Below are 12,741 nucleotides of genomic sequence, written 5' to 3' on the forward strand. Positions count from 1 at the left end.
TATGAGCTCCAGAGAAACAAAAACATGTTCACAGAAAAGCTTGTACACAAATATTCATGGTGGCATTATTCATAATAGCCAAAAAGTTGACCCACCCCAAATGTCCATTGACTGATGAATAAATAAACAAAATGTGGTATCCTTACTGTGGAACATAATTCACCCATAAAAAGGAATAAAAAGTATTGATATACACCACAACATGGATGAACCTTGAAAATATTATGCTAAATGAAAGAAGCAAGATACAAAAAGGCTACATATTATATGATTCTGTTTGAATGAAATATGCAGAATAGGCAATTCCATAGAGATATAAAGAAGATTAGTATTTGCCAGTGGCTGATGGGGAGGGAGGTATAGGAAGTGATTCCTAATAGGTACAGAGTTGCTCTTAGGGTAAATGTATGTACTAAAAAACACTCTCAAGGGGTGAGTTTTCTGTTATATGATTTATACCTCCATTAAGCTGTTATAAGAAAAGGGAAGAAGACATGAATGCCTCTCCTTTGGAAGCTGATAACCAATGATGCTGAACATTGCTCTCAGAAAAAACTCTTCAGGTCCCAGAGAAATGCTTCTCCAGTCACCTTATGCCCTAAAACCAGACACAAGTGTGCCTAATGCTGTGATTGTGGCCATTACCACTATCAGAGATGACCACTGCTTCAGAGTACAGTGAGATTTTGAAGCACACAAGTGTTTGGTTTGATAAGAACATAAATGAAGCCATTAACTTGTCAGGTCCTTCCTTTCAGATGGCATGAATGCAATTCTTAAATAACAAAGTGTGGTTCCCTTGTAGTGTTGAATGCTAGTTTTCTCCTTTCTCTTTCTGTTTGTTTGTAGTTGCAGGCATACTCACACATTAGCACTGTATTCATTACATTTGCACATGGAGACACACATTTGGCAACATTAAACAATTCGTATTACTTTTAAACTTGTAGATGTGCAGTCTAGAAGTTTGATATTGGTTCTGCACATTACTTCACACTACTTGGTTGTCATTATATTACTTTTAAGAAACAGTTAAAATTGATAGTTGTGATAGTTTATTTTTTAAAATTAAAATATTTTCTGCAATAATAATTCATTAAATGCAATCCCATTACAGTGTTTGAACAGGATAAGTAAATTCCATGGTTTATTTTCAAATCTGTCTTTGCAGAGTGAAGCTTTCTCAAATTGAAATTAATAAAAAAAAATATATCAAAGAGCTACACTGACTCAGGAAAGATGGTCTTATTTATTTATTTATTTAGTGTTTATTATTTTGAGAGAGAGATAGACACTAGTGGGGGAGGGGCAGAGAGAGTGAGGGAGACACAGAATCCAAAGCAGGCTTCAGGCTGTGAACTATCAGCACAGAGCCCAACGCAGGGCTCAAACCCATGAACTGCAAGATCATGGCCTGAGCTGAAGTAGGGTGCTTAACTGACTGAGCCACCAGGTGCCCCAGGATAGTCTCATTTAGTATCATTGTTAATAGAACACGAACTATATGAAAATCTTGCTTATAACAACACAGTTTATGATTTTACTAAAAAGAAAATAAGAAAAAATAGAGTCTTTGAAATAAGTATATAATAATTTATGACTCAGGTCATTATTTTATTATCCATCTAAACATTGCCAGTTCGGTTGGGTGCCCATGCATGAGCAAGGATAATTAAGTTTAGTCATATCTGATATTTTGCCTATTTTCAGTCATATAAAAAAATGACTTTATACATGCTTTCCATTCTTGTGATTATGAAGATATTTTTGTCCAAGTAGGAAGATAACTTGGTTTGTAACTCTTAACTATTTCTACGTATTGCCTATAGCTCTCCCACAAGCTGTCTGGCCTTCACACTTATAAGGAAGGGATGAGCTAGCTTCCCTAGCAAGGCTCACATAAAATAATGGATGTATATAGGCTATAACATACTATATAAATTTTGATATCATTTCAGACCTATTTCTGTGTTAACACTGCTATACAGAATAGAACAGATAGCATATTACCATAGACATCTTTGGTTACATCAAAATTCATTTAGATTCAATATAACAGTAGGAGTGTCTTGGTGGTACAGGTTATGAAAATATTAGAATAAACTCCTAAAGGAGGTCTGTGAATCATTTAAGTGAAAGGACACCTGTCTTTGGCCATTTAAGTGTAGCTAAAATTATAGGCAAAATCTGAAGTTGGAGTTCCTTTTTGCTTTAAAACTATTAGGGATTTCCCCAGGATAATAAAAATCTCTATTCTTGTGTATACACCTATTCAGTTAATAGGATTACTTTTCACTTCATTGGCTAAAGCTACAAGCTGTCCGTGCCTCTTCCTCCTCCTCCTCACTTCAACCACGAAGTCCTGCAAATCCCCTGCAGATGTGTCTAAAACCTGTTTTATTCACCTGTTTTATCATTTTGTGCCACGTTTCCATCATTTCTTCCCTGCAACAGCCTCTCGGCCTCCAGCCTCACCATCCCTACTGTGCATTCTCCCCACCTCTAAACCTTCCCATGACTTCTCATCACACTCAGGATGGAGCCCAAACTTCTCAACATGGCAAGAAGGCCCCTTCCTACCTTTCCACATCATCTCTCACTTCAATTCTCTGTGGTCCTCTTTGAAAAACCATATGCCCTCTCTCATCCCCCACCTTAACAACTGGTGTTCCCTTTGGGAAGAAGCTTAAGGAAGCAAGTTGCTTACCTTTGCCTTCAGAGGGCATTAGAGGGGTGGGGGTGGGGGGGAGGAATTTTGCTTTATTTTTTTTTAAGTTTATTTTGACAGAGACAACATGAATCGGGAAGGGGCAGAGAGAAAGGGAAAGAGAGAGAGAATCCCAAGCAGGCTCTGAACTGTCAGCACAGAGCCTGATGCAGGGCTCAATCTCAGGAACTGTGAGATCATGACCTGAGCCAAAATCAAGAGTCAGATGCTTAACTGACTGAGCCACCCAGGCGCCCTGAGATATTTTACCTTTTTTGTTGTTGTTGTTGTTGTTGTTGTTTTTACTGTTTATTTATTTTTGAGAGAGAGAGGGAGACAGAGCACAAGTAGGGGACGGGCAGGGAGAGAGACACACAAACAGAATCTGAAGCAGGCTCCAGGCTCTGAGCTGTCAGCACAAAGCCCTATGCGGGCTCGGACTCACGAACCACAAGATCATGACCCGAGCAGGAGTTGGGAGATTTAACGGACTGAGCCACCCAGGTGCCCCGAGATATTTTACTTTAAATTATTCTTACCCTTTCCTTCTTTGTAGAATACTCTGGAGTTTCTTCATCCTGATATTTTTTTTTTATTTATTGCTGGGATTTCTTACATTCCATTTCCTATGCTGCGTATTTAAAGGTGGCTAAAATAACAAAACAGCCAACGATATATTCTGTTTTATTTCCCTTTCTCTTGCTCCTTCCTTCTCCTGTTTCTGTTTGCTGCTAGCTGGCTATTCACCACTCTCATCAGCCTGCTGTCTCCTTGTCATTCATTTTCCTCCGCCAGCTTCCCAGGTTGTCCTCAATGCCACATTCCCATGGTTGAACTGGGAAAATACGAATTACTTGATTTACTGTATAACCATCCCTGCTGCGTACTGCTTTGCTAACTTTGTTAGTTCTCTGGTCCAGACACACCCAATGCTCCCTGCTTATAAGGGAAGCCAATTACAGAGTGCTGATGCCACTAATTACAACCCCATATGTCCCATGGCCTCTGCTCACCATGCCCCCCTCTGGCCAGCCCACATTCTACCCTACCTCCACCCCTTGTCCACTTCTGTCTTCTTTTCTGAAACTGCCAACACCTCAAAGCATTTACGCATAGTAAGTGGACACAGAGAAGTGCTTCCAAACAAATTTGAGACCTATTTCTCCTAACCTGTATTTGAACATAATGGAATCTGCTCAGAGCTTCCATTTGCCCTCAAGGAGTTTTACAAAGTGCATTTGTATTTGCTGTTTATTTTAGAGGTGTTGGCTTTTTTATCAATCTGTTCCTCCTATCTTCCCCAACTCATGAAAATAACCTCCTTCCCCTTTCCTCACTTCCTCCCACCCCACCTGCAATCCTAGACTCATTGCTATACATCCGAAGCTCTTTCAAGGGTGGGAATTAAGAACAGCTCAAAGACTAATCCTTGACCTTCAACAGACACCAGAACCTTTCACTATCTTAACTGACCCTGTAGAATTGTTCCCAAATTCTGGCTGGTTTAAAGCAATTTTAGCTACTTTTTTTTTTTTTAATTTTTGCATAGTAAGAGTATTTAAAAATAAATTAATACTATCATCATCCTTCCAGGAAGAAAAGGCATTTTAACACAGGTAAAGGGGCACATAATCACTTGAAATCTCTTAGCAATTCTTAAAATGAAGTCAGTGTAGCTTCAGAAATATGACACCTTGTCCTTATCTTTCTTTGTTAAGACTACCACTAGGGAAGGAGTTCTGGCTGAACCATCTAGGCAGCTAAGCAATTTTATTATTCATTCATTCATTCATTTCATTCATTCTTTCGGTCACAAACATCTGCTATGTGGTGCGAAGTCGAGTTTCTGAGCTCATAATTCATTCAGCAAATGTTTCTGAGTACCTACTATGCTACATTCTAGAAATGGGGACAAAAAGTTATCTTTATTCTCAAAGCATTCATAGTCCAACTAGAAAAAAACAAAAAACAAAAAAAATAGAGAGGGTCTCAACTTAGGGTCCACGCATCGTGTCTACACTTCATAGGTCTTTGGAACACTTTAATTTGGTATGTGTGTGCAAATTTGACATTTGTGTGATTGGTTTATGTCTAGCCCTGCATTAGACTGTTAGCTCCTTGAGGACTAGGACCAGATCCATTTTTGCTCACTGCTGTCTGTCTAGCACTTACTGGACACTGTTGAGTGAACAAACTAATAAATGTTAGTGTCATGAATCTGACATTATCTTTAGGATCAAGTCCAAATTCTTTACCAGGGCACCTTAATGCTTCCACAACCTACTTTTTCATCAAAGCCCACAAGTCCCTTCTCATTTTATCATCTGGCCTATCTGGGTAGTTCTCCATTTCCTAAACAAGCCTTAGGATAAGTATGGCTCACAATGCTTTCCTCCTGTGGAACATGTCCCATTTCAGATCCTACCACCCCCTCCCTTCGTTGCTAATTGACTTCTTTCCCATCCTTCTTTAAAGCCTCAACTCAAATCCCATTTCCTCTTTGAGGCATGTGTTTGGGTTCCTGGAGAAGGAAACTCTGAGAAGAAGAGGGGGAGATTATTACTGGGTGCTGTTAAGATTAGCACCTGTGGAATAGATGATAAGGAAGCAGACTGGGCAAAGGAGAGTTGGGCTGCAATGAAATTTCAGCTAAGACCACAGTCAACCCAAGGAGCTCTGAAGATGAGGTGGCCTTTCATTGGAGTGAGAAATGGGGCTTTTAAATTCCTGCATCAGCCAGTCACTGGATGCAGACAACCTCTGGAAAGGGGTGTGGGCTTGGGTGAGAAGACCCAACAGCATTCTCAGCAGCCAGGGAAATAAATCCTTCCATCCTTCATGGGGCGTGTGGGCACAGCACATAGCATTCACCACACTGATTTTCTCAAGTTTTAGCACTCATCAAAATCACCCAGAGGGCTTGTTAAAACACAGATGATTTGGCCCCAATCCTAGAGCAAAACCTAAATCAAAAGATCTACTAAATCAAAAGATGTAGAATTTGTATTCTAGAAGTTTCCAGGTGGTGATGTCGCTGAGCTGCAGACCACAATTTGAGGACCACTATACAACACACTGTAACCACATAATGCCCAGAAATGTAATTTCTGACCATTCATATTGCTCTTACCACTTGCTGCCTTGTGCTATGTAAGTTGTGTGTGTCATATTTTTCTGAGTCTCATCCTCCTGAGAATGCAAAGCTTACAGGTCATGTTATGGTATATGTTTGTTACAGACTGAATATTTGTGTCCTCTCAGAATGCATACATCAAAGCCTTAACCCCCAATGTGATGATATTACCTCCTTTGGGAGGGGCAGGGCCCTCATGATGGGATTCGTGCCCTTACAAGAAGAGGAAGAGACACCTATGTCTATCGGTGTCTCTCTGTCTTTTTCTTCACAAGCACACCAAGGAAAGACAATGTGGACACACAGGCAGAAGACAGCTGTCGATAAGCCAGGGAGACAGCCTCACCAGACACTGAACCAGCCAGCTCCTTGATCTCAGACTCTTGAGACTCCAGACTTCAGGAAATAAATATCTGTCGTGTAAGCCATCCAGTCTGTGGCATATTGTCATAGCAGCCCAATCCAAGTAAGACAATGTTCTTCCTGAAAGTACACGGAAAGCCACTAGTGAAGTTGGAGCAGAATGGGGACGTGATCACACTTATATTTCTAAAAGAAATGGCAATAGTGGGGACAGCTGACTTGAAATGAAGGGCAAATGGTTTGTCAGAGAGGATCCAGGGACACCAATTAGGAGATTGTACATAACAGTCCAAGAGAAACAAGCAGCTTGGACTACTGATGGTGGAGAAAAACAGACTGGAAGGTGTATGTCAGAGGCAGTAGTGACAAGCCGTGCAGATGGACTAGATGCAGGAGATGAGAGAGACGGAGAGGTCAAGAATGACACTGCAATTTCTGGCTTATGCACCTGGATGTACCGAGGAGCATTTCCTGAACACTGTGAGGGAATCAGCTTATAAGACCAAAGGGTCTCAGCTACCTGATTTTTCCGCATTAATATTCCCAGTGTAAGGAGATGTATGTGACGTAGCGTTTGTCTTCAGGAATGCTTCTTTGCATATTTGACCATCAAAAACAGGTTTAAAGTCTCATAAGAGAACATCTTGTTCTAAACTGGCTGTACCCAAAAAAAGTGACAAAGAACATCACATGGCATTATTGCCAGAAAGCATCAGCATCTGGCCAAATTTGTTCTCCCATCTCAGATACAAGCTCTGGGCAGTCTGATGACAGGAGAAACAGGAGAACAATAGGAAGGGTGACATGGAGCAGAATATGAACAGTGTAGACAATGGATTCAGTTCAAGCCAACCTCCCACCATGAAGCAGAGGTGCTTAGAATAATGATACATTTGGGAGACCAAGGGCATTTTAGTCTTTCAAAAGGAATGGCTTTTCCCCATTTAGATCAGTTTTCATTATTTTTTCCATTTAACACAGTTTGTATTACTATTGTTATTTTTATAGAATATATCTTTAAATGGTTTTAATATTCAATATTTTAATGTTTAATATCTTGTGGCATACATTTTAACATGACAAAGTGGTAGAAAATAAGTGTGTTTTTAGGGTTCATTTCAAAAACATAGGTAACGTTCTGCAGTACTTTTTAAATCTAGGCTTTTATCCCCCTTTCTGTTTCTTTTTTCCACTGAGATACAATTGAAGTATAACATTGTGTAAGTTCAAGGTGTACAACTGTGTTAATTTGAAATATGTTTGTAACATGTTATATATATTGCAGTAAGATGACCACCCTAGTGTTACCTAACACCTCCATCAAGTCACATGATTACCACTTCCTTTTTGTAGTGAGAACATTTAAGATCTAGTCTCTTAGCAACTTTGAAGTATGCAATACAGTATTGTTGACTATAACCACAATGCTGTGCATTAGATCCCCAAAACTTCTTTTAAACCGGTAAGTTTTAGCTATGAACAAATATATAGCTTTCCTTTTTTTCTATTAAGATACCAGATAAAAATAAGAATTTAAATTTCAAAAAATCAGAAGACTTACAAGGCTACAAAGCAAAGGGGATTTTTTAGAACCTGTTGTTTAAAATAATTTAAGATACAAAAAGCATTCCGTAAACATTCGTTACTGGGCAGGGATCAAATGGATTCGCTAACAATATTTTCCCTTTGAAAGGACTCTATTTCTTGGGGTGTCTGGGTGGCTCAGTCAGTTAGGCATCTGACTTCGGCTTAGGTCATGATCTCACAGTCTGTGAGTTCAAGCCCCACGTCGGGCCCTGTGTTGACAGCTCAGAGCCTGGAGCCTGCTTCAGATTCTGTGTCTCCCTCTCTCTCTGTCCCTCCCCTGCTGGCACTCAGTCTCTCTCTCTCTCTGAAAAAAAATAAATAAACATTTAAAAAATTAAAAAAAAATAGGACTATTTCTTTACCAATACACCTATTATGTACTTGGTATTTACTTACCCCTATGTTTGTGGTTAGATAGGCACGCGGTCCACCTCCCCAACAACCGCCACAAAACATGAAGGGTGATGACAAATGTTATTCATACTTTTTCTTTTAACTGAGAAGAGATTTGGTTGGAATTCTCCAACTGCAGTTTCAGCTTATTCATTTATAAATAGTGCCACTTTGAGGACGCATAAGGGAATAAGTAATAATTTATTTTCTACCACAAAGCCAACTTGGCTGAGTGTTGCAGACATTCTGGGACCTAACAGTTCCAAGTGCCAAGTTTATATTGCAAAATCCATAGGTCCCCACAAAGAAAGCACATACCAACGGTAACCAACAGGCCACACACCATTGAGAAGTTGCTACCAGGTCGACCTTAGGTCCTCACTTCCCACACATGTCAAAACCTCAGCTTTTAGCCAACATTTCTGGAGCATACCAACATATCTGCTATTGTTTAAGGGCTCCCATACTATGGTAAGCTTTCTGTTGTGTTTTTGTTTTGTTTTGTTTTGTTCAAAGATTTTATTAAGTAATCTCTACACCCAACAAACATGGGCTCAAACTTACAACCCTGAGATCAAGGGTTGCAGACTACCGACTGAGCCAGCCAGGCACCCCACTGTTGGTGTTTTTTTAAAGCTACTATAAAGTGAAAGCTACTCCCTAGGTTTACGTGGGTGGTTTCATCTTTGTTTTACTTCACCCAGAAAACCCCATCACGGACTTCCAGAGTGGAACGTTCCTCAAACCATATGAAATGAGAGGTCTACAACAGATCTATGTGAAGGGAGGTGTGTACAGTTTTTTCCATCTTACCCTCTTCCCAACTGGTTTCCTGTCATCTGGTTTCCTCTCTTCTGGTTTCCAGAAGAGTCAAGAAATAGAGCCTAAAGCAGAAGCAGCATCCATCAATGTTTCAGCAACAGGGCCATCCAGATGGACACCCCAGTGACTTCCGGGAGCAACTGTCCTAATGTAAAGCCTCCAGGCAAAATTTTCATGACAACCCTCCTCTCCTTTCCCCTACAGAATAGCTCCAGTAATTGAAACCCTCATTATACAGAGAATGCAACTGCACCTTCTAAGGGGTAAAAGGCTCAGGGGGTGAGAATGGGGACTTGGGAATGTATCTAATCCCAGGCCACATTTCAGTCCTAGTCTTCCTGGGAAAGGACTCGTAAAAGTGTATTTTTTACAATCTCCCCAAGGTACTTCTATCACAATAATCCAGGTGAGGCAGGGACCAGCTCTGAGGACATCAGATAGAGGAGGGTGACAGGTGAGAGGAGGCTGGAGAGATTAGATAACATGTAAGATTCCTGACCTTCAGACTGTGATTTTTTTTACTTTTTCAGAGGCACGTGAGGTCAGATGCATCCCCCACCAAGCCATACTTAGGAAAAGTCAGAATTATTAACTCAGCGAGGGGTTCCAGATCACCAAACCACAAAGAGAAAAATAACATGGTAATTAGAAGCAGTTAAGAGGTCACTGTGGGGTATGGGCAGGGGTGGAGAGTGGAAGCAATTTACTCGTGAAAACTGATTTCATTAACAGTGAGTCACTTTTTGCAGACCAGAGTCATTTGCAACCAAGATTGGACCGATTAGCATGCCCTAGAGTTGTATTTCAGCAACAACCAGGAAGGAATGCTCTAGTGCTGAGGCCAGATGAAGACCTCAGTTTGATTTCATTCACCTCCCCTGACAACTATTCCTGAATCCTATAGATGAATTTGCCTGATGCTGAGCTACCTTGGTTGTTTTCAGATTCATTTTAATATTAAAAAAAAACATCGAAAAGCTGCAGATTCATGGCACGTGGGATTATAAATTGGTTCAGCCTTTTTGAAAAGCTGTCAATCTATATCCATCACAACTTAAAATAACCATGTGCTTGGATACAGGATTTAGACTCCCAGGAATTTATCCTACAGAAATATCTGCACAAATTGGCAAAGATATATGTAACTACAAATAGGTTTATTGAAAGATTTTTAAATAAAAAACTGAAAATAACCTAAATATTCATCAGTAGTGAAATGTTTAAATATATTAATTTAATTAATTCAGCTATTTTAAAAAGGGCTAGACCTATATAGTACTTTCCTGAGATGTACAAAATATATTAAATGAGTAACATTTATAGAATGATTCCACTTTTTATTTTATTTAAAACATTTTTAAAGTGTATTCATTTATTTTGAAAGAGAGAGAGAGAAAGAGAGAAAGCACAAGTGGGGTAGGGGCAGAGAGAGGGAGAGAGAGAGATTTCTAAGCAGACTCCTTGCTGTCAGTGCAGAGCCTGACGTGAGGCTCGAACTCACAAACCATGAGATCATAACCTGAGCCAAAACCAAGAGTCAGACGCTTAACCAACTGAGCCACCCAGGTGGCTGATTCCATTTTTTTTAATTATTATTATTATTTTTTTTATGAGAGAGAGAGAGCGTGAGCAGGCGAGGGGCAGAGAGAGGGGGGCAGAGGATCCCAAGCAGGCTCTGCACTGATAACAGTGAGCCCGATGCGGGGCCTGAACTCACAAACCATGAGATCATAACCTGAGCCAAAGTTGGACTCTCAACCAACTGAGCCACTCAGGTGCTCCAATACGATTCCATTTTTTAATAAGAACCAAATATGTTATATACACTGTGCCTGATTTCTGAGTGTGTGTGTTCAATATACATCAATATATACATGTATGTCTCTAAATGCAAAGAAAAAAGGCCTGGAAAGATACAGTAACTGTCGGTAATAGTTACCTGCTGGCACAGGTTTGGAAGAAGACTGGAACCCACAGGACAAAGGGTTTCCAAGGATACTTCGAGTATTTTTTAGAGTTTCTAGTTTTACCCTACGCATTTTGCTGTTCTTATATTTAAAAATAATAGTAAAGAGTTTTCTAATGAAACTTGATGGATAGCTATTAACAACATAGTTATTAATAAAGGCATAGGAATTCAGAAAATAATCAGAGCAAAAAGAGATGATTCCAAAGCCTCTCCTCCCTTCTACAGACCACATTCATCATCTCCAACTCCTCATTAAAAAGCTAGATTGGGCTGTCCAGCTGGCTCACTCAGTAGAGCATGCAACTCTTGATCTGGGGGTTTTAAGTCTGAGCCCCACGTTGTGTGTAGAGATTACTTAAACTAAATAAAATGTTAAACAAAAATTAAGATAAAAAGCTAGAGACTGTAATGGACAAACACTTTAGAACAATTTTTTCCTGTGGAAAAGAAGTTTGTGTCCCCCTTTTTTTTAACCCCTCTCCCTAGCCTTCCCAAATCTAGAGTACCCCTAACTAAAAGGTTCTCCCACTCAAGAGATGATTTGTACAAAAATAGTAAAACCACAAACGATCTGGCCACTAGAGGGGGAACATTACATATAAAACCATCCTAAATTGCCACTTCACATAAAAAAAAAAAAAAAAAAAAAAAAAAAAAAAAAAAACGTTCCCACAGATGGAGGTCCAAGGGCCAGCTCCAAAAGAGGTTGTTCAAAGCTAACAGCCCACAAGCAATAATCCATGTGATTCAGCCTTTGGCTTGCCTAATATGTCCCGAAGCAAAAGGTTTTGTTAATAAATAAAAAAGTACACATGTGAATGTGGTTCACATATTAGCGAGGTTTTTTTCCTTTACCCACAGAACTATTTACAAATGTTCTGGAATGGAGGCAAACGTTGAGTTGGAAACTGCACTGAAAATTCGTCCAGTTTTTAGCCCAGCAGCACAGTTCAGAAAGAGTGAGAAATTTTAGCCTAGATTCTCAAGGACCAGGGGGATTTCATCTTATCAAGAAGTCCCAGGGGCGCCTGGGTGGTGCAGTCGGTTAAGCGTCCGACTTCAGCCAGGTCACGATCTTGCGGTCCGTGAGTTCGAGCCCCGCGTCGGGCTCTGGGCTGATGGCTCAGAGCCTGGAGCCTGTTTCCGGTTCTGTGTCTCCCTCTCTCTCTGCCCCTCCCCCGTTCATGCTCTGTCTCTCTCTGTCCCAAAAATAAATAAACGTTGAAAAAAAAAAAATTTAAAAAAAAAAAAAAGAAGTCCTCTCTGGCTTTTTCACAGTGCTATTTAACAAGCCTGGTGCAGGACACTTTTCTCAGCGGTCTTTATCAGCTGTATTCTTTTCATGGATTTGAGCTTGGTACAAATGAGCTGATAATGAACCTTGTGATCATTATTTCCAGAGGATCAGTGTTTCCCATATACCCAAGCCTTCTTCCAACCCCCACCAAAAATCCCCTTCTTTATGGATGCATAATCGATTTTATAAAAAGAAGTGATGCATTTGGGGGTTGGGGGGAGGGGAGGGGATGTGATGAAAACATGCCTTTTGAAAACATGTAGCCTTAACCTTTGGCATCTCATTACCATATGGAGAATAATTACTGCATCAATCTTCAAAGTTGGGATGGACGTAAAGCAGGTCAAAGGTTTAGATGCAGATAACACTATTCTATTTTAAACCTTCCTGACTCCAATTCCACCTTTTCTAAAAGTACTTTCACTTCATTTTCAAAATCAGAAAAACAAATACGTTTAGTAACTTGCCCA

This window comes from Lynx canadensis, chromosome A2 (genome assembly GCF_007474595.2).
Source record: "Lynx canadensis isolate LIC74 chromosome A2, mLynCan4.pri.v2, whole genome shotgun sequence".
NCBI classification, from domain to species: Eukaryota; Metazoa; Chordata; class Mammalia; order Carnivora; family Felidae; genus Lynx; species Lynx canadensis.